This window comes from Pleurodeles waltl, chromosome 4_2 (assembly GCF_031143425.1).
Source record: "Pleurodeles waltl isolate 20211129_DDA chromosome 4_2, aPleWal1.hap1.20221129, whole genome shotgun sequence".
NCBI classification, from domain to species: domain Eukaryota; kingdom Metazoa; phylum Chordata; class Amphibia; order Caudata; family Salamandridae; genus Pleurodeles; species Pleurodeles waltl.
The window spans coordinates 58,875,864-58,900,508 of record NC_090443.1 but is presented as its reverse complement, the minus strand read 5'-3'; positions in this window follow the sequence as shown (position 1 = coordinate 58,900,508).

The window sequence follows — 24,645 nt, the reverse complement described above, 5'->3', positions numbered from 1 at the left end:
CATTAGTTCTCATGTAGATATCTATGTATTGCATCTTTATTCACTCGAGTCAAAGAGATCAGAGCAGCCATATGTGGGTTTCACACCCAATGACAGAGAGCAAGAAGAGGGAACAAGGTTTCGGCCCTTTGCTTCATCCAAAACAATGACTTGTCTGGAAAAGCCATTGTATGACGTTTCAGGTTCAGGTACAAGAACTACTTGTAGTTCAGAGATGAGAGTCTTTCATGCAAACTTCTCTGTGAGGCTTATTCAGTACAGTATTTCCTGCCACAAATGTAAGTTTGCAGCTGCAAATACCTTTTTAAACCTTGACAGAAATTCACAAACGGATTCCTGGCGGGCATACATGCATTTATTCCTGCTGATTTCTACACCAGAGTGACGAGAAATCCACAGTAGGAAATCCAATGCAAGAGGTGGCAAGTGGGTGTTCCAAGACTTAGTTAGGCTTGGACAACTGTGAAAAACCACCAAACTTCAATCTAACTTTACCCCACCCTGGAAATGGTCAGAGATTTACTCTATCCCAAGGCTGTAGTAACTCACCTTCCAGGATGGATCATCCTCTGGTTTTCTGAGTGTAGGCAAATAGCTTTTTCTATAGGAAAAAAATGTTTTCCTCACAGAGAAAAAAAAGTTCCTTCTCCCATGTGTGTAGTTCTATAGTCGCCCCTTTGCAAAGTTCGGGGCACAGCTTTCCAGGCCTATTAATGCGAATGTTTGTGAATAGAAAACAAAAATGTAAAAAAATGATCATGTGTAGATGTAAATCTCCACCCCTACTCGTATATCTTTTTCGTGGATAAGGACCAGTGTATTCACATATTTCTTGAAATTCTTAAACTACAGCAAAATGTAAAGACCTGTCACATGCAGCTTTGTTTAATACTTTGCAAATATGCAAAAGGAAATAACTTTCCACTAGAGCAGGTATGTCGTTTGAGACGTTATGGCATGTGACACTCCTTTAAAAACACAATTATTGAAAACTGCTTAGAGGAATTTGGTTTGTACAGCTTTTATGTAAATTTTGCCACCTGTGACTATATGCCATTGTTCAATGTTTTAGCTTCTTCCTTACACTATTTAGAGATTTCACAGAAAATAAGTTTCACCAATAGGTTTACTCTTTTTACTCCGCTAAGGTTAAATCAACTATAGGTTTGATCAATCCATAAACTATATTTATTGCGAATTTGGATACCAAACTATTTTAATGGTATGATATTTGAAAACAATAAATTACAGTAGAAAAGAAACACAGCAGACATAACCCCCCAGGATAGCCTGTTGAACATAATTATGAGTTTGTATGGGGGGCAATTGTGCTAGGATCCAGTGGGGTTCCAATGGGGAACTAACCGACAAGATAGATGCAGACAAAGGAGTTGGCCAAGGCAGTGTCTTGGCCCCTGTTCTTTTTTCTTTGTCTCTAAACAAATGCATGGATTATCTGTTTAGATTGTGTTAATGAATCACTATCTTTGTCAAACAAAAAGTTGTTGGCTGTTTTTTGCTGATGACGCCTTGCTACTCTGCAAAACATGTTCAGGACTCCAGGCCCTGTTGGATAGGTTTTTTCTCTTTTGTGATACTTCCGGGCTAAAAATAAAAACACTAAAAAGATCAAGTTTATGATCTATTCTAAAAATAAAAGACTCGGAAGTACCATTTGACCGTACTAGAGACAGTAACGAAATTCAAGTGCCTCAGAATTAGACTGGCGAATAACGAGTCCTGGGAATCCAAAATAAAAAAAGAGTTGGTCAATAATCTTCCATAGAGCGCTTGTGAGGTTTTCCAAAAGAGCTACATTTTACCCATTCTCCCCTGTGATTCAGATCTACAATGCCCAGGTTAATAGTGCTGCATTGTATGGTGCCGAGTTGTGGGACCACTGCCACTCCTCTCCACTCGGTGTAGGCGAAAACAATTTTAGAAGGGCTGTTGCCAGTCTGGGGCAAGGGACCACTCTCCTACGATTCAGACTGGATCTTGCCCTCATACCTATCACAGAAGTGGCAAGATTACTACCCTTAATGTATTGACTTCGGGTCTGGTCAATAGAGCCTCTAAAGCCATACAGAGAAGCCCTAAGTGACATTATAGTCCTGATTGACTCGTGCAATATTCTCTGGCTGGCATATATTACATTTACACTCAACAGCTTAGGGTGTGGAACTCTCTGGTGTGACCTCCTAACCACTAATAGCAACACCAAGAGTACCATCAAACGAGCATATTGGGCAATGTTATTACATTCAATGAGTCCTCTGACTCTCTAGGTAGCAGGGCTAAAGCCTTTTTCATGCCCTAAAAGTTATTTAAGCTAGAAGATGCCCTGGATTTTTAACAATCAGGCTCAGGCGTGCTCGCTTCTCTTGCAGTTTCGCTATGGTATCCTTCTATTGGCTACCTCTGTTTCATCTTGGGCTTCATCGACTAACAAATCGAAACTCTGTACAGCCTGTTGTTCTACAGACGAGTTGGAGGAGCATTTATGTTCCGTAGGGCATACTCCAGATCGAGATCTAGGTGGATTGCACCAATGTGTCAGGCTCTGGGGCTGTGTGACCATATTAACTCCCTTAGAATATGCAAAAGTGACACAAGGGTGATTGTGGTGTTTGCTGTGGCTAAATTCTTTTTGTCCACATCGTCAACACTGCAGAAGATCATAACCTCTGATAAGAGCTCAACACTGTTGTATTGTAGGCAGTATCCGCTTAACCAATATTGTTCTTCATGGATTGGACTGGCCATTGATGCCTGATTTTATTAATATTTTGTGATTATTGTTTTTATTGATATCATATTGTTGATTAATGTTATCAATCTGTTCTTTTAACGATCTGAGTTGTTCATACTGTAGTTATATAATATGTTTCTCATCTTTGTATGTGTCAATGAATTGCTAAATTCGAACTGGCCTTAAATTTGGAATTTGAAACATCTCCTGTGACAACCTGATGCACTGCATAGCTCCTATGGAGCGTTTATCAAGGTCCTCATTGCCTCCTATTACAGCCCAAGTGCAAGAAGAAAGCACTGAACTAACAAATATAATAAAGCACTTCAGTTTAAAATCGATACACAATAACATGCAATTACAATGCATATTTACATTAAATACAATTGTATTTTTACCTTCAACCTTTCACTTCTTTTGTTGGTGGATATGAGTTCAGTCCACAATACATGAATTATTGTGCATACACTGATCCTCTAAATTGCTCAGTGTACTGCCCTGGAATTTTGAAAGGACATTTCCTACTCCAGCAGCAATGTAAGCAACATTAGGTAAATTGTCAGGCTTTGGAGGAGTCAGATCTACTCTTCCCACTCCAACCAAAGCAATAGAAGGGAAAGCTTGGAGGTGTCCAATTTACTATTCTCACTCCAACGTAAGCAACAGTAGAGAAAATGTTGAATTTAGTTTCACATGTTTGTTCAGGTGTAATATTCCCACTCTAGACTAAGCAACATTGGTGAAAGACTTGGACTTTGGAGGAGCAGATTTACCATTCACCTTCAAACCTAATCAACAGTAGGAAAAGTTCTGAACTTTGGAGATGTCCGATTTACGATATCCAGTCCAGCCTAAACTATAGTTGGAAAGCGTTGGACTTTATAAACTAAGGCCCATATTTATACTCTGCTTGCTCCGGATTTGCATCGTTTTTGTGACGCAAATTCGGCGCAAAACTAACACCATATTTATACTTTGGCACTAGACATCAAAATATCTCAGTGTGCGCATTTTCCGGATGCGTGAAACCGCCTTGCGTTAATGACATGCAAAGGTAGGCGTTCCCGTCCAAAGAAATTACTTAAACACCCGTGCGCCATATTTATCCAACCACGCAAAAATTCTGCACGCCTAGGAGGCGGAGGCGGAAAATGGCGCACATCCTGATTTGCATCAAAAATTAACGCCTGGGTCAGGGCAGGAGTTAAAATGGGGCAAGAACACCAGTACTTAAGGAAAACAAACAGAAGCAACATCAGGGCTCCAAAAGGAAGACATGGAGCTATTCATCCAGTATGCACGAAGACACAGAGCACAGGAGCAACAGCAGCAGCTTCCCCCACACCAACAGCGACCCCAAAGGCAACGCCGAAAGCAGGAGAGGATATTCCGGACCAGGACAAACCTTCAGGGCCTCAGGGAACATGACATCATCTAGACGTACAGACTAAACTGTCAAGTCATACAGCAGCTGCTGCGCCACATTGAGCCACAGTTGGCACCAAGCTTGCAGACACCCCACATCATTCCACCAGAGACCAAGCTGCTAGCTGTCCTGCACATGTTGGCAAGTGGCTAATTTCTAACCACTGGTGCCCTGGTTGCCGGGATCTCACAGCCCTCATTCTCTGCCTTCCTTCCCAATGTACTGGATGCCATCATCTCCCTCACACCCCACCACATCAGCTTTCCCAACACACAGCAGAAGCAGCAGGAGACCAAACAGAGATTCTATCAAATCAATGGCTTCCCACACATGCTTTGAGCATGCTTTGAGCCATTGACTGCACACATGTACAGATTGTGCCACTTGCTGCAACCAAGCATCTATACCCAACAGCAAGCACACACTCCATCAATGTGCAGGCCATTGTGGATCACCGTGGATTGATCACCAACATCGTGACAATGTACCCTGGGACTGTACATGATTAATTCATCTTCCGCCACTGCACCATCAATCAACACTTCCAGGATGGATGATATGGAAATGGCTTACCTGTTGGTAAGTACAGAAACCTAGTTATATACCCACTGCACAGCAACCCTGTAGGACACACAACACATACACCACTATATTGACACATGGCCAGGAAGACACTGAGGTTGTGGCACTGCTAGTCATGTTTGATATCCTGACCCAATGGGATACACACCTATTGACAAATGACAGATGCAAATTACAACAGATGCCACTCTAGAGCCACACAGGACCAATTTGAAACCACACAGTGACATGGCCTTAACTGGCAGTACAACTTGGAAGATGAACCTTTCAATATCACATCAATAACACTCAATCCCACACCCTTCCAATCAATACATACTGTGTAAGGGGTGTGTAATGTGTTTATCTGCCAGTCAAATACCATGAGACACATAGCATGATGATGCTGACTCTAATGAAGGTGGCATGGAATCATTGAGGCAGCACCAACATCTCACATCACTCCTGGGGTGACATTGCTCGCCACCATTAAGGAAGTGGACTGTGCAAAGAACACATTTTGATGTGACAATATTGCAAAGTACACACTGCTACACATGTGGAGTGAGACAATTACACATATACATATCAGATGTACAGGCACGTGGACCTTCTGACACTTAACTCTTCACCCCCACAACCAAGTTAGCCAGCTTACCTGGAGCAGGTTCAGTAGTGTAGGTACACGTTTGCACATGAGCCAAATCGCTGAGGGCACTAAAATAGGTTTGCATAGAACTTGCCACACATGGGATATTTGTGCATTGTCAATTGTGAACACTTCAGTGCTGCCAACGTTTGGAGATGTGTTGTACATTGTCACCTAGCCACATCAAAGGGCCTCACTGTTGTTCTTCACATGCTATTACATATGTTGAATTGGATGGGATGTGCAGGCCATATAGTGCAACCGTGTTACCACCACAGTGGAAACATTTGTGTGTGTGGAAGTATCATGTCACCTCCAGTGAAGGCACACAAACACTTCTTTCACATGACATAATGCCTGGGAGATACACAAGGAGCTGCAAGTTTACAAATATACCGCTGATATCAGGTCAATCAGTCAAACACAAGTTTTGATAATTAGACAACCCAATGCAGAAAGAACATCCTAGAAGCCTAGGATCCCACACAATAACATAAACACCGATGAGTCACAGACGACACAACATAACAACTGCCATGCAAAGTGATAATCAAGATGCAACCAACATCCAAATATTTACACTCATTTTCTCTTTCAGCTGATCAGGGTTATAGGATCCAGCCATGGATCATGATCCCATTTGCCAACCCAAGCACAGCATCAGAGTGTGCCTATAATGAGGCACATCGGAGGACATGCACCATAGTACAGAGGACTTTTGGCATCCTGAAGTCCAGATTCCTGTGCCTCGACATAACCGGAGGCTGCCTCCTATATTCACCTGAAATGGTCTGCAAGATCATTCTGACCTTTGCCATCCTGCACAACATTTGTGTAAGGAGGTTTATTCCCCTCTATGAACCAGACCCACAAATACCAATAGAGGAGGAAGAGGAGGATGCTGTTCGTGAACATGAGGGGGACCATCCAAACACTGCAGCAGGATTGCGTCGGAGACAACACATTGTACAAAACTTCTTCTAACTATAGTCACCATCACCACTTTGTTAGCATATGTCATTAAACACCTTCCTTCATCACTCAATCGTGCTCTGGGTAATTTTTATGCATCACATGATCCCTAGGAATCATAATCAGAGTTTAGCCTCATGGAGCACTGCTGTAATACAGATTAGGATACTGAAAAAGCCACATCACATTTGATGGGTATAAATGTACAGCCAACATCACACACAGTGCAAATGACATATGTCCTGTCTATTTCACATGTGAAGGGCAATATCATAGGACCACAGCTATGACACACATCCATGTTGCCAACATGGTTCATTGCAGCACATGACAGACAACTAAGACACCATCAATCATAAGGTAAAAAGTGTTTCATACATGAGGCAGTGGGTGTACAATTGCATTGGTAACAGGAATGTATGACCAGACCCTTGACAGCAGTAAGTGTGACATCAGCTATCTTTGCAAGGAGCATGTGTGACAAGGAGTCCATCTAAGCAGAAAATGGATAGCACGAGTGCCCTAGGTATGACAAGCATTGCTCACAAGACATGCCTTGCGCAGTCCATCCCAGGTAATACGTCCTGCCACTGCCATGTTTTCAGTCTCTGCCCACCCTTCTCTAGGGGCCCTGTAAATGGACTATCTGTACCCTGATAACCTTCATCTTCACACACCCAGACTCCCATTCTGACTCCTGTGTGCTTCCCTCTTCAGTGTGGCATGCCATAGTCATAGTACATTAGTCTGCATGGACTTCAGGTCAGATAATGCACTGCCTGGTAGTGGGTAGGACCTGTAATCAGCTGTCCATTACTTCCCATGTGAAAGGTCCAGTTGGCCCTTTGAACTTGATTCTCAACTCCAGGACCTGTGAGAGATTGAAGCTGCACACACCTGTGAGCACTTCCATGCAGGCCAGCCATTTGAACCTGCCCTGTCATTGCTGCTGCCTGGAACTGCTTAGAAGCTGCCATTTTCTGAATCTCCTTGTTGTGCATTGGTGTACAAATCACTTATGTAACAGAGTTCTTGGGGGATTGTGTAATGTTTCAGACCACAGCACAAATACAGTTTTTAGTTCCCACAGTGCTGTTACAGCTTTTCCCAGTCAGAGTCTGCTTACTGTGTATTTGCCTTGTTCATGTTTGTTCCTGACAGAGCCTGAATCCTGTTAGCCAGACTGGTTCCTGTCTTTGCGTTAACCATAGAGGTTCCCTGTGGCTGCATTTGTCTCATATATGCTTTCCATGCCCTCTCTTTCCTCATGGGGTGTTGTGTCTGGTAGGTCTACGATGAATCCTCAAATATATAGTATAGTGTAATCAGTTTCCTTATCGTATTCTGTTCTGGAACATGTATTCACATTGCCTAATCTAGCCCCCATCCCTTGTCTGGTTTTGCATGTATTCATTAGTGCCAAACAGTGACAGTGTGCTATGGCAGAATGCATGGATTATGTACGGTGCCCCCAGCACAAAAAACAAGGGTTGCCAGGGTGTATGTAAGGACAAAACATGTTTGTGCCCCAACGGTCCTCACACAGATTCACTTCTGCTGCCAACTTTTGATGAGGCTTGCGTGATGACTAGCTGTGGCATTAATCAGCACAGAGGCCCTGATGTTCCCTATTGCAGTGTGAATTTTAGAGGCCACCCTGTGTACAAATGTTGTGATGAAGCCTGCCTGTTTCCTATTACTGATCCAAAAATTATTAAGCACACCAAGGTTGCCCTGTCGTCTGCCTTATTCAAGGTCTGCAGTGCCAAAGCTGGACATTCCCCATGTGTGTCAGTAGTTGGTCATTGGCTTTAGGTCAAATCTGCTTTGCGCGATACTCTGTTAATCCAGGGAATTGCTCCACAGACTCATGACTAGACCTTCACGTAACTGTGACAACATGGATGCCCATACTGACACAGGGTACACATGGCCACACACTTGAACTGGACACATTTGTGCAATGAACCTCTGGAAATATGTGAACACGTGCAGCATTGTCTGCTGGTCCTCCACAGCCACAGGAGAAACATAGGTCATTAACATGAGTCAAACTGTGGTGTACCATAACTTTTTGGGATTGGAGTTGGGACTATGTGTCACAAACACTGTACCTACCTAACATGTTCAAATGCCTGACTCATGGGTAGTATACACACAAGTGACCATGAAGTGGTATCCAACATTCCAGTACATGTGACGGCTTACCTTTGTAACATTGCCATTATCAACCGTCCTCTATCTAGCCTGTGTATAGTTTGTCATGTGAGATGTTTTGTCCCCAAACTCAGGGAAGTTCACACAGCATAAGACGCTACATGTATGACAAAGACATATCCTGACTGATGTACCTCAATGAATGGCATATGATGGTTATCCACAATTACAGCACATGCATACAAGCACATTAAGCAAAACATGTCTTGTGACGTTCACATAGAGGCACAACAACATGAGTATTAGTGTCCGCAGTAGTGTGGTCTGCCACATGTGCCCAAACACTAGAACACACACAGCGGGCCCTAACAGCCTATCTTTGTCTAGTTATAGCTTTCATGTATGTTAAAAATGAAAAAAATGACATGAACACAGTTAAACACAGATATTTTGACGCAAATTTGTCAAAGAAAACGCATATGTGTCAAAATATGACGCATATGCATTAAAAAATGATGCTCACAGCCATTATACATTGATTGGACCCTAGCGTTAATTCCAGCACTGCACCCCGTGAAATTGGTTATCCATGAAAAATATATTGATCTTTGAGTGCGGGGTAATTTTTAAGCATATGCGTCAAAGAATATAGACGCAAAGCCCGCAAGCGTCATACAATTTCACACATCATTATAAAAACGAATCGCATTTGAGACAGGAAGTGATGTAATGGGATATCCTCTTTACAGAAATGTACTTTCACTTTCAATTTGCAGTCTGTGATTCTTCTAGACTGTGGGGCTGTGTTGAGAGTTGTGTCTGTCCAAATTGTGCTTTTGTCTCCTGTGTGCCATTTCAATTGTCATCTGTTGTTTTTGTAATTGTCTCAGTAATTCAGTGTAAGTGTGTTTTTGTCATTTGTTTTGTCTTTGTACTGTTGGAAGTGTGTAGTGGGTATTTTTAGTTGGGGTATTGTTGGGCTGCTTGTGGGTTCTTTAAGTTTCATTTTCATACCTCCTTCCCCTGTATTTCCCTCTTTTCCCTTTCCTATCCCTATTATTTTTGATGATGTTGGACAGGCCACATCTGGGGAGAATGGGTGAGGAGGACCTAAAGCTTTCATTTGGCTAGTGTGCCACTTCCTCCCCCTGATGTTAGAGGCTGGTGGCAGGGTGATAAGGGGTATCACATCGAGGCAAGGAAGCTCAAGTGGTCCTAGGTGCTGTTCCACCTAAAGAGAGTTTTTAACAGCCAGCACAACGACCACCAACTCTAAAATCGCTGGGCTGACCTTGTGGCTAGAGAGCAAGACCTGCTGGACTACCTGGTGTGTGGTGATTGGTGGCCCTGTTGGTGAGTACAAATCAGACTAACGTGTACAATAAAATGCTCTGTAGTGACAGTAGCAGATTTGGTGAAATGCTGCATGAAATGTTTGTGGACATGTGAAAATGCAAGTTGAGCATACAGTGGCTCTGATTTATACAATATTTGCTACGCATTACCGTCATTTGTTGACGCAAAAGCTACACAAACTTACAAAACACAACTTGATCTTGTAAACTAGTGCTGCTTTGATGTCAACAGATGATGGTAATGCGGAACAAACAAATGTTTTAATCATGGCCTGTGAGTGTATCAGGAATGAGATGTATTTCACATGCTAATGCAAGGAATGAATGTAGTCCCCAATTATTTGGAATACATGTCTGAACTGTATTCATGGCCATATGTACAAAGATCTTCCTAACCTCTGGTAATATCTTAGGCTGATATTTTGACTTGGTTTGTGCAGCATTTAAATTAATTATGGATGCCAAAGTAATGCACACTGGATAATATCTAAATGTTTGGTGCTACTTTCCATAGCTGTAGCGTAAAAACCTAAAGCAAATGCTACACATAAAAAAATAAAAAAGATCTGGCCCTATGTTCATTTTTCCTGTGTGTTTTAATTTGCCTTGGGCACAATTGCTGGTAAAGAGCTGATGCATTTGCCATCTGTGTCACTTTGTAGCCAAGCAATTATCATAAGTTAATGGGTCATCATGGGATCCCTGAACTATGTGAATGCATGGTCACAAATGATTTATTTGCATGATGTTGTGCAAAGGACCCCTGACTGGTTCCATCATACATTTAAAGTGGCAAAATAGTTTGCTAGTTTACGTTTGGTACACCACTGCTGATCTGGTGCAGCATATGTACAATTGTTAACTTCTCAGTATGAGGGCTATCACAGACATGGGTGTCTGCTAAGATCAGCAGACCAGCATTCCTGTGACTGCTGCCATTCCCAAGGTGCATACAAATGGAGACCTACCTCATCAAGGTTGCCACAGTAGGACATTTTCTAAACCATGTTTCAATTAGGGGACAGTGTCAGTTCGTTGTATAACCACAGATCACCCAACTTGGCAAATGTAAGATGATGAATGTAGCTAACTGGAATCTACAATACCTGATATAGGTACACAGGGCACTGAATAACACATTTCAGGTGCAATGACTACACCTGTGTCCAAGTATTCTGTCACGGATGATCAGCATATATTTCTTTATTGTTTTGATTAAGGTAAATGGCCAATCCATGTTTAGCGCAAAATTGTCATCAAGTAACACACAGGATCCCTGCCATCATGGTGTCATAGGGGTCATCTACGGCTCCGGGTACACTTGAAATGTGGCATATGTAACCTACAGACAACACAGCCTCACATATAATGGACCATAGAAAGCACAATAATTCCTGAACTAAACTCAACCCACATGAGCATCACACAGTAACTCATTGTCCCTTGATGCACAAGCCACAATACCTGAGTGACTGGTATTGCAGTGCACCAGCAATGTGGCTTTGCATGTCTCTCATAACAACAAATGAAGAAATGGAGTACCCTCTAGAAATAATTCTGCACAAAATTGAGTAATCATGTTTGGCACCACATGATTGTTAGGGCCAGTGCATGTGTGCATATGTGTGTCTATCAGGGTCAATACATGTTTGCAGTAGTATGTCTGTTGGGGTGTCTATATGCCTGAGGTGCTGCTCTATCATATAAAATGTCACACACAGTGATTTGTTGTTCCAGGTTTGGTACAGTGAGCAGACATTGAGCACATTTCACCCTTCCATGTTTTACAGGTGGACCAGTCCCATACACAACTGGAGAAGTGGCTTGATTTGCGGACCCAGACATATCCAGTAAGTGTTGATATGTTAGTTCTGTTTTGTGTTTGCAGCTGTTGTGTGATTGACTCCTGTGTGTTAGACACATTGCAAGGTATGATGATGATGGAGTTTGACATTTTGTTCCATGTGTGAGTTGGACAATCAGTGGCGGAGAGTCATATTTTAGGATTCTAGTGCTGCGCTATAGGCATGGGCAAGTGAACATGGTGATATTTGTTGCTACATTTATGCCAATGATAAAATTGGAGGTGGACATTTTCATGATTTAGTCAGCAAGTCATACTATGATTCACACAGAGCAGTGATGCCGAAATATTACCCACTCCCTATTAAATAATGAACATGTTGGACTGTATGTTTGACTTCCAATGAACATCTAGCTCCACATGTTGTGCTACGTTTATGTGGCACTTGAGTAGAATGTCATAGGTGTGCATGCAGCTCAAGCCCAGATGGCTGCTTGCATCTATGTGCTTGTTTTTGGAAAGGTATTAGTGAGATCAAATGATGTTGACAATTGTCCGCAATTCGGAACATAAATGTGGATGTGATTGTCCAATGTTTGAGTCAATCCTAGTTGGCAGCCCTCCTAACCTGTGGTGGACTGACTAAACCCCTGGACCGCTGTCCAAAGCTTCCTGGCTGTCCTTGATGTTTGAAAGTATGAGTTGCATGTCAATCACCCCCTGAGGTACAGGGTTAAGGTTATGAAATATGTGTACCTAGGTGTGAGGATCCCAGTGTAGAAGACATACATGTACTTCCAACATTCATTTGTCCCAACCTAGGATACCCCCTCATGATTAGCAAATGCATACCGTCCAGGCAATTCCAGTTACAACTCACAGATCTTGTGGGCCTTGATTGTCATCCAGAAGATAGTCATTAGTTGGCCGGTCACATGTGGAGTGCCTGCAGCATTTGTTATGTGACTAATGGCAGTACAATGATGCACAGATCATTTAAGTAGGTACACACCTTTTTGAGCATTGCTGTGCTGTTAAATATGAGATGTGTAGGCTGCATTGGCATGTCATTCCTCAGGGACATTCTATGATCTGTACTGCGATTTGGACTGTCTAAGCTAATTTTGATGAAGTGTTAGAATATCATCGGTAGATGTGTCACACAATAATGTCGCTAATGTTTGGCTTTCTCGATTTTTACAGCTGCCAACATAAATGCCCATCAGATCAGGGAATTCCAGAGGCGGGCAACGCGTTACCACCACATACTTGATGTGGAGTCTGGGTTCCGCAATATGGCACGGCGTTATCGCCATGAGAGAGCCACAGGGGTCTGAAGGGCATTTGCCCAAGGGGGGCTATCCTTGCCCACAACAGCCACCACCACCAGCACAACTGCTCAGACCACAGTCGCACAAAGGATGACAGCCACTGTTGCAGGTCCCTCTACCTCATCAGCTCCAGGCCCACAGACAGCAGCTCCTGCACCTCCCCCTCCAAGCACAGCACCGGCACCAGCACTACCATCCACTAGTGGCACACAGACAACCCCTGCTGCAGTGATAAACAATGCCGAATTCCAAGCAATGAGACGTGACATGCAACGGATGTTGCACAGGATGGACAGGCTGCAGCAGGAGGAGTTCCGCAATAGCAGGAGACTGCGGCGTATAAAGAAGATCCTGCGGAGGGCAAATTTGTGACTTTGGGACCCTCAGCCATGATTCTCTCCCCTCTCTTCTCTTTCCTGGTTCTTATATTTTGTGGGTTTAGGGGGCTTAGTGTTAGGTTATAGTAGGCTGTTAGTTTAGTTAGTATAAGTGGGATGGGGGTAGAGCGGGTTATATCATTACATGTGGTTTTTTTGTGGGTGGGTGGGTGGGTGATATGATGTTGGGGTTTAATTGTATTAAAATATATATATATATATATATATATATATATATATATATATATATATATATATATATATATATAATCAACAACAGATGGAACAATAACCATCCGCCGGCTGCACCAGTCCCTTGGTTAAATCCCAACCATTTGGAACAAAGTCATATTCAACAACGCTGAATTCAATTGTATCAAATTTATTCCTTGTAATGGTTACACAGAGTCCTGCAATGAATTGTCAACGCATTTCGGCAAAGCGCCTTCTACTGGACAATTCCGGCCAAAAAACTGGCACCATATATACACAAGTTTAAATATATCATTTATTTCCATAGCATTCTAATGTGATCTACTGCAGCGGCCATCTTAAAACATGCAAAGACCTAAAAACAATCAACATATCTATGCCCAGTATTGGATCAACAATCTTAACATCAAAAGCTTTAAATGGTCTAGACATAGAGACATTGTATATTCCACATATATTATATAAATATAAATTTGAATAAAGTGCATATCCATCATCTTTTTAGTCAACAGTCTTCAATCTAATTAATCAAATATTTATAAAATAAAATCTCCAATGTGGGTTTCTGTATAATAAAATTTCAAATATTTCAACCAATATAAATATAAATGTCTCAAATATTGTAAATATTATAAATAGTGTAAAAATCTGTAAAAGATTGTAAATAATTAATACATATAAAATATTCAGCAAAATAGCTGATATTCTACAATTCAGTGTAAAAATGACATCAAATGTTGTTATAATTTACAGTAAAAAAGATATTATTAATTCTTAGATTAAAAAATCTAGAACCTATTATGGAATGTCAAGTACATCTGATGTATACAACCAATTACCATATCAAGCTAAACCCAATTGGAATTGTATCTTCTATGTGGTCTACATCTTCAATGTCAACCTATAATGAAACCCCCATGTATGATCATTGGGTTCATTAGACCTTAGGGATGTCTGTTTCTTCAAGATGTATTGCATAGCCATCATGAAAGCAATGAATTAATTATATGAAGTTGATCTACTCTATTTTGATCTGTGTTCTAGAGTTCTAATTAATGCATGCATACAAAAATAGGAATGGAACGGGGACACAGGCTAAAGTGCAAAGTGCTGCTTAAACAGAACTATATCTATTTTAAATTACGTGTCTAAAACTAGTGAACAGCAGTGATAAAAACTTGTATCTAAATATCCACTCTTCTTTGAACATCAATGTCAAAAAGAAAGAAAAACTCTAAACGACTAAAGAGTTGTAAGCAACTTTAAATAGATTTTAAATAGATTTTAAATAGAGACAAATACATATTCCTAAAAGTACTACAAAATCACATTTATATCATGGAAACCACCCCTCGGTAATGGCTATAATAGAGATAGCATTATCTCATCAGTTCAGTATGAGCAAGACTTACAACACATTGGATTCCTCTATGGCTATACCATAAACGGAGTACACATTCAATATTTTATCTTAAATGAACATGTAATTCAGCATCAAGATTATGCCCCCAAGGAGATTCAGAACCGAATAATAAAATCATCTTGGATTCCATTTGTCTAAGCTCAGATGTTCTATCACCGGCCCTAGGATTGTTTTTAATAAATTTGATACCATAAAATGATAATGTGCTGGAATCTCCTTTTTGTATATCCCAAAAATGTTTGGCCAGGGGGTATGTTCTGTCCTGAATTTTGATGGCTCTGAAATGTTGCAAAAATCTGACTTTAAACTTGTGAATGGTACTCCCAATGTATTTTTTGTGACATCCACATTCAACAACACAAACCACATATTCAGTGTCACACGTAATTCGGTCCTTGATGTCACAATAACGACCATCAAAAGTTTGATATTTTTATATATATAAAATACCCCAAAAAATATATATTTGTTTAGGATAATATAGTATGTGTTTAGGTTAGTATATGTTGTCCTACATGTGTCCCGTCATATAAGGGGGTGGGGGGTTTGATGTTTAGTGTGTTTAGTTAAATGTGATAGGTAAGTTTAGCTAAGGGTAGTTAGGGCCAGTTGTGTGTAATGTGTAGTTAGGGTAGGTTAGGTTAGTTAAGGTGTATCGACAAGTTTTATTATCCTTTTTTTCTGTTAAATAAATATTTAGGTACTCCTTTACAGTATGTGTCATATGCTTGGGGATCAGGGTCTTGGCATGGGTGAACAGTGTCAGTTTAATATTTGCATTTGTGTACCATCCTGCATCTGAAACCCATTATTGACATGGTTATTCACAATTCCTATTGTGCACTCACATTGGCAGCTACACCACAGCTAATTCTCAATGCATCTGCCATCCATTGCACCCACCACTCAAGGTTACTATGGTTCCCAATGTGTAGTGAAGTTTGGATGTGTGTTTTAAATCTGTCATCGTTTGAGACCTGATTTGGAATCTTGGGCACTGTGGTACGTCTGCATGCAGCCTGATGTTCATGTGAACCCTGAAAATCTGAATGATGTTGTAACCTTATGTAGTATTGTATACATAACTCATATCTATAATTTCTTACATTGTACTCCCAGGTTACATAAATGTCTATACACATCCATTCCTGCTTTATGGTGTGTGTGTGTGTGTGTGTGATGAAAGTTTATAGTCAGATGTCACATACATAAAGATTGTCTTGAAGGGAATTTAGAACATATTGATTTTCAAAACATACATAGCTTGAAGCGGACCTTTTCAGTCCAACACAGCATTATACTGTTAGTTTTCAATTTACCTAAGAAATAAGCCTCAGGAAGCGCAGATGAAGATACAATCCAGACCCCAGTGCATAGTTATCTGCACACAATCTTTCAACGCAGTTGTACAATATTGCCATTCTATGGCCATTGGCATGTGATATACATCACTAATCTCCTACACAGTTGATGTGTCACTTTACACAGAGACAAAGTGGTTGTGTAAGTGCTATTTATTTTAAAGTGCTGTAGTGCAATAATTACATAGTCCAGGATTGTGAGTCCATTAGTGTGACACCTTCTATTGTGATGCGACACAAGTGCAATGAATGGGCCCTGTCATTGGACATGGTGAGGTGAAGTGCCATACAGTGCAGATGAACATGAATTGCCAATGAGGTAGTGAGAGACAATCACAGAGCATAGGTAAACAGTGTGCTGGAGAACAGTGCATGTGAGCAGCTGATGCAAGACTGGCATGTTAACAAGCACAGGACCTAGGATGTCACTGCCCATGTGGCATGGACTTGTGCTCCCGGGTACTCATACGGGTGACGGTAATCTGTTCCACGTCTTCATTTTCTGATGTGTGTGTCGTCTCCCCTGCCCTTGGTGGTGGAGGGTTTGAAGGGGCAACACACACTTCAGTGTTTGAAGACATAGGGTCAGAATTCCCAGTAGCTGCCAACTGTGGGGCTATTAAGGGCATTACTGCAGCAAGGAGGAGCTGCTGGTTCTTGAGTATAGCAGCTACATCACTGTGGTAGGCAGCCAGGTCGCCCCTGAGGGGGTCATGATTGCACTTGTGCACGCAGTGAAAGGTTTGGGTGCCATGTGTTGTGGCAACTACCTTACTGCAGTGGTGAATTCCCTTACACTTTGTTGTAGTCCTTGCAGGATGGATGCTAGCGCTTGCATGGCTGCTGCCTGTTCTGCAGATGACATCATGCACAAATGCATTCCCTCAAGGCTGGCTGCCATATTTTGCATCCCCACCCGGACCTCCTTGGCCAGACCCCCCTGTACTCCATCTACAGTCCTCTCAAAGGTGGTACCAGTGTCCTCAGAGTTCTCAGCGGGGTTGGAGCTGGCAGGTCATACTATTGGGGTGGTGGGTGGGTTACTTCTGTGCTCCTCCTTGCAACTGAAGGTGGGGTCTGGAGGGTTCCAAGGACATCTTGGAAGGTCTGCTGGTTAATGTTTGTCAGCTCATCATCCATGTCATCAGGGAAGTCCAGGACAGGCATATCCCCAGGAGAGCCATCGTCCTCAGCAATGAGATATTGTACAATTAGTGTGTCTGTGTTGTGGTATTTGTAATGTGATGTTCCTGACTTCCTATTACTCGCACAGTGTGATCTTGGTTCCTGTTCATTGTTCCTGTCATTAAGATTAGCATTCTCCCAGGCCTATGCCCCACCTGCATGTCACATGTAGTGTGGGCAGTTTGGTGAATTGTCTGCATCACATCCTCTAGGTGTAGGTTCTGACCAAAATGTATGTTGCCACCTTCTTGCACTACTCAACCCTCCGTCTACTTCCATTATCATGGTGTGGCCCTGCACTGGCTGTGGGTGTTCTGATGGCACTTGCACCACACTTACCAATCTAGAACTGACCCAGTCTCAGATATTTCACATCCACCTATATGTTGCTGAGACCTAGCATACACAATGGGAAGCATTGGTATGGCACGATAAATGTGTCAGCATTGGTAGTGTGTACTGCTGATGTTGGGGATTGTGTGTTACATTGGATTTCACTGATGTACCTAGCAGTGTTCCATTTCCTCGTATGACTGTGCGGGTGTGTTTCACTAGCTAGACACATATGTCCTCCCCCTCAATGCTGTTGTCTTAGCACTATGACACTTGAGATGTCACATGGTGGAGTTGCATCTATTGTAACACAGACACAGGGTAGACCCTGAAATGTGCAGCATGGGTATGACATTACTGTTGTGTACCTCATAATGTTACTAGCAAATACCTGATGTTTATAGCGCCTATAGACATGAGCATTTGACAGGATTTGCACATTGTTAGTAGTTACAGGGGATTGATCCTGGTCCCTCTATTTTGGGTGTGTTTGATCCATGGGCACATAACTGCCATTGGCTACTTGACCTGCACACACAGCACAGGTGGTAATGGCAACTGTTGTCAATGGTAAATACCATTTGCGGATATGGCCTGACACTGGAAAATGAGCCCTAGATTATGTAGCAACAATACCAGCTGTCGTGTGACAGCAGGCCAGTTTTACATTGTACCCTACCCTCCTGGACTGGCTTTGCCTTTCCAACAGCCTTGGCATGGCAGAGTACCCCCATGCAAATGTTGTTGGTGTAGTGTTGTGCTGTGCCCCAGGTTTCCCCTGCACATCCCATGCACCCGTGCCGTGCCTCTTTGCCCTTTCCTCTGCCTGATTATCATGGCTGACATGCATTGTGTAGTAGGTATGCCCCCCCTGCTTACAGTTAACATTTAGGCATTTTTTCCCCCATGCAACTTATCCTGCATTTGTGTGGTTTCCTGGTAGTCTGCGCTGTCCTGTCCTTGAATCCGTGTGACAATCTCCTCAGGGATGACAGCTGCCACCACCTCCTCCATGTGGTCCAGGGCCTCCTATGGTGCTGGACTCCCACCTCCACTCTGCAGTGCTGCCTTCCTGTTCCTTGCCATTTTTTCCTTGGTCCTGCGCTTGCAGTCATGCCAGCGTTTCTTGCACTCAGTGACAGTTCTCTGTACTTCTGCCACACTGTTGATCTTATCGACAATTTGTTGCCAAATTGACTCTCTCCTGCCAATTGGCAATTTTGAGGTGACAAAAAGTTGATGCTGGTGTTCCGTCACCTCTTTCACCAGTATTTCCTGCCCCTCTGCACTGAAACGACACTTCCTTTTCTTCTTCTCCCTCTCCTGGGTCTTGTCTGGATCCTCCTGGCTGGTTCCTGGTCGGTTGTAGTCTTCTTGGGGTCTCTCATGGCTTCTGGAATCCATTTTGGGGCTCCTTTGCACATTTTGCTGTGATTGCGCTGCTTTTTGACACTATTGCTGCAATAAAAGGCATGTATTCGGTTTGCGACATCATAAACCGGATTAATGTAATTTTTGCTGCGTTAACGTTGTTTTTCTTTACGGCGTCGCGCAATGGTTTGAGTAAAATAAAATTACTCTAACCCGAAGTTTGCGCCACAGAGTGTCAAAGTATAAATTTGACGCCTGGGTGGCGCTAAGAAATGGCGTTAGCCGTTGTTAAACTTTTTGACGCAAAACTGCATCTGCGCAGTTTTGCATCAAAAAATATAAATATGTCCCAAATATGAAATATTAAAACACACAGGGGCATATTTGCAAGCCCCTTGCGCCACCTTAGCGCCGCTATAGCATCTTTTTTTTTACGCTGATACATTTGCTAAGGTGACTTTTGTGCCTCGCCATATTTACAAAGTGGAGCAATGCTTGCATTGCGCCACTTTTTAACCCCTTGCGCCACATTACACCTGCACTGGGCATAATGTATGCATGGGGGGTGTTCCAACACAGGGAGGACCAAACAAATGGCACAGTGAAATTTACATTTTACTGCACCACTTTTTTAGTCATTTTAACACCTGCTCCGAGCAGGCATTCACATGACACACCCATTATATTCAATGGGCCTCCCTGTGCTTTGCTGCACGTGCGTCAATGTTTTTGACACGAGTGTAGTAAAGCTCCACAATAGCATCAAAAATGTTGACGCTATTGTTCTAACAACCACCGTGGTGCGCCATATTGTAAATACGGTGCACACATGGTGTATGTAGCTAATACTTCACTAATTAACAAATAACAAAATAACAATGAATAAGAAATATTTAATAAACAAATCTCCATAATTCCCCACAAACTAAACAATACAACAAATATAATAAAATAATTAATAAACTATAAGAAACATAAAAACACAATCTAAATAAAAATACTACCAACTATACATTAAATATGCTTAAACAATTAATTAAAAAAATATATCATTAATGAACAAACAAAATTACCAACTTAAAATGATTTACCATTTAAGAACATTAAGAATATAAGGGGCAGATTTAAGAAAAGTGGCGCTGCACCACTTTTGTTGTGCCCCTTAGCGCACCACAGGGTAGGTGGCAATAGCGTCAAATTTTTTTACGCTTTTGATGTACTGTTCAGATAGCGCCAACATTTTGGTGCTAACCCCGAACAGTACATAGAGGATCATAATAAATAATGGTGGGCCTCCTTTTATGACGAAAAAAGCAAACAAACACAAATGATGGACTGAATGTGGAACCAATCAAGCATTCACCCCCAGTCACAGATCTGGGTTTAATCCATCAATTCTCTTGCTCACCATGCCACCCCAGTTTGGACCTAGCCATATGCGAATCAGTCTTGACCCTGTTCCCCGTGGGAACAGTCCAGCCCGAACTACCAGGCTGGGTCCTCCCTGGACCGGAAACAAGCATCCTGGGACCTGTTTCAGGGTATCACCCTTCATCAGCAAGGCTAGCTTGAATTCAGTGGCACAGTGAGCCTGGGACAAATGTCTGGGCATATCTGGCGCACTTATGGGGACAAAAGCAAACAAACACAAATGATGGACAGAATGCAGAACCAATCAAACACCCCCAGTCACAGATCTGGGATTATTCCATCAATTCTTTTTCTCACCATGCCACCCCAGTTTGTACCTATCCATATGCAAATCAGTCTTGAGCCTGCTCCCCATTAGAACAGTCTAGTCCGAACTGCCAGGCCAGGTCCTCTCTGGACCGGAAACAAGCATCCTGGGACCGGTTTCACGGTATCACCCTTCATCAGCCAGGCTAGCTTGAATCCAGTGCCCCCTTGTAACGCCTGCTCTGACCAGGCATTAACAATTCTGCAAAAAAAGGTGCAAAGAAATCTTATCCAGTGGCACAGTGAGCCCAGGGCCCACGTCTGGGCATACCTGGCGCACTTATGGCGACAAAGGCAAACAAACACAAAGGAACCAATCAAACATTCACCACCAGTCACAGATCTGTGTTTAATCCATCAATTCCTTTGCTCACCATGCCACCCCAGTTTGGATCTAGCAATATCCAAATCAGTCTTGACCCTGTTCCCCATGGGAACAGTCTAGCCCGAACTGCCAGGCCAGGTCCTCTCTGGACTGGAAACAAACATCCTGGGACCGGTTTCAGGGTATCACCCTTTATTAGCCAGGCTAGCTTGAATCCAGTGGCACAGTGAGCCCGGTACCCACATCTTTGCATACCCGACGTACTTATGGCGACAAAAGCAAACAAACACAAACTATGGACGGAATGCGAAACCAATCAAACATCCACCCCTAGTCACAGATCTGGGTTTAATTCATCAATTCTTTTGCTCACCATGCCACCTCAGTTGGGACCTAACCATATGCAAATCAGTCTTGACCCTGTTCCACATGGGAACAGTCAGCCTGAACTGCCAGGCCCGGTCCTCCGTGTACCGGAAACAAGCATCCTGGGACCGGTTTCAGGGTATCACCCTTCATCAGCCAGGCTAGCTTGAATCCAGTGGCACAGCGAGCCCGGGACCCATGTCTGGGCATGCCTGGCACACTTACGAAAACAAAAGCAAACAAACACAAATGATGGATGGAATGCGGAACCAATCAAATATTCACCCCCAGTTACAGATCTGGGTTTAATTCATCAATTCTTTTGCTCACCATGCCACCCCAGTTTGGACCTAGCCATATGCAAATCAGGCTTGACCCTGTTCCCCATGGGAACAGTCAGCCCAAACTGCCAGGCCAGGACCTCCCTGGACCGGAAACAAGCATCCTGGGACCGGTTCCAGGGCATCACCCTTCATCAGCCAGGCTAGCTTGAATCCAGTGCCCCTTTTTAACGCCTGCTCTGACCAGGCATTAACAATTCTGCAAAAAAAGGTGCAAAGAAATCTTATAGATTACTTTGCACCATTTGTTTTGCCCCCCTAATGGGGGAATGCCTCTCTTGCATACATTATGCCTGGTGCAGGCGTAATGTGGCGCAAGGGGTTACAAAGTGGGGCAATGTATGCATTGCCCCAATTTGTAAATCTGGCACAGTGATTTTGGCCTCTTTGGGACACATTAGTGTAAAACAAAATTATGCTAATGTGGCACATGGAAGCACTAGGCCCTCTTAATTCTGGGCCTAAATGTTTAAAACCCTTTGCACTCTACTTCCCAGCAAGTGCGACCAACTGCAAAAATATTGTAAATAATACAGAAAATATTCCATCAATTCTTTTGCTCACCATGCCACCCCAGTTTGGACCTAGCCATATGCAAATCAGTCTTGACCCTGTTCCCTATGGGAACAGTCCAGCCCGAACTGCCAGGCCAGGTCCTCCCTGGACCGGAAACAAGCATCCTGGGACCGGTTTCAGGGTATCACCCTACATCAGCCAGGCTAGCTTGAATCCAGTGCCCCCTTTTAACGCCTGTTCTGACCAGGCATTAAAAATTCCGCAAAAAATGGTGCGAAGAATTTTTTTAGATTCATTTGCACCATTTTTTTGGCCCCTCTAATGGGAGAATGCCTCTCTTGCATACAATATGCCTGGCGCAGGCATAACGTGGCACAAGGGGTTACAAAGTGGGGCAATGCATGCCACATTAGTGTAAAAAGAATTATGCTAATGTGGCACATGGTGGTCCTAGGCCCTCTTAATTCTGGGCCTAAATGTTTAAAACCCTTTGCACTCTACTTCCCAGAAAGTGCAACCAATTGCAAACATATTGTAAATAATGCAAAAAATAATCACAACAAAAAATCAAATAAAAGTACTATATATTTTCAAGAACTAGAACATAATACACTAGCATGAGGTAAATCATTCAATTCACACAGTTAGATACTTAATGTAATTAATGCAAAATTGAATAACATACTTATATAAAAATGTGGAATAGGTATTAAAAAGACTTCCCACCCTATTCTCCCCCAAACTCTTCAAAATGCAAAAAAAAAAAATGAATTCACATTCAATTATTTAAATATATTATCAAAGCAAATTCCTATTGAAAATACAAATAATTAACAGCAAAATATTAATAACTTATGCAATTCAAAGTAACAAATAATACAAAATAATAAAATATCAACATCATATACAGATGTTAGTAATATTTTAAAAATATATTCTTACCTGCAATGTTCTTTCTCATGATATTCTTGTCATTACAACATTTTTGAGACAATATTTGTGTCTAACAATATTTTTGCGACAATATTAATGTCATATACCTTTTCTTTAGGTCATTTTCAACTCATTCTACAGCCAACATCTGCTTCGCTGGTCGTCTGCCATATATCACAGTTCGCACATGGGCCATCTAACTTCCATTTCCAGATGTTGTGTGCACAGATCTTATTTTATCAGCTTACTTAGGAAATCAGCCTTTGTTATCCTAATCAGAATCATGCACTCCATTTAGGGGTCACCAGGTGTTGCAGCTGCGCCCCCTGACTTTCTCCCAGTGACCCCTGGCACTGCCTTTGAGACTGGTGGCCTCAGAGATGGCAAAATCAGTGCCACGAAGACAGTTGTGGCTTCACAGTGCTTGAATTGCATATTATTCACTATTAGTGTAATAACAACTGGCACATCAGGTAAGTAAAAAAGGTTTTTAAATGTATGTTGTGTGCATGCTTGAGGGTGAGAGTTTGTGTGAGAGAGTTTATGTGGAATCGTGTGTGTATGTGAGCTTGTGTGTGTGAGTAAAAGTGAAAGAGAGAGGAGTGACAATAAATTAGATTAAACGTCAGTAAGTGAATATGAGTGAGTCAGGGTGAATGAGAATTATGAAGTAAAACTGAGAGTGAGTGCATGTCAGTGTGAGTTATTCAGTGTATGAATGAGTGACAATGTGTGAGTGAGTGTAAGACTGAGCGCATAAGTGTGAGAATGAATGAGTGAAAGGGGTTGAAAATGATTGAGTAAGAGTGAGTAGGTGAAATGAGAGTGAGTTAGTGAATGTAAATGAGTATGAGTGAGAATGTGGTGTTATGATTGCAAGTGTGCTTTTGGCTCTGGCAAAATACTGGTGTTGGCATACTGAATGCAATTATTAAAACACAGGGACCTGGCATATTAGAGACAATGGGCCTCATTACAAGCCTGGCGGTCAGTGATAAAGTGGCATTAATACCGCCAACAGTAATTAGCCCCAAATTATGACCACGGCGGAAACAGCTCAGACAGACAGCCACTTTAACACACCAACCGCCAGGGCGGAAACAACAGGCACCATGGCGGTAACTGCCTAATGCCAGGCGGGAGACAATGTTCCGCCC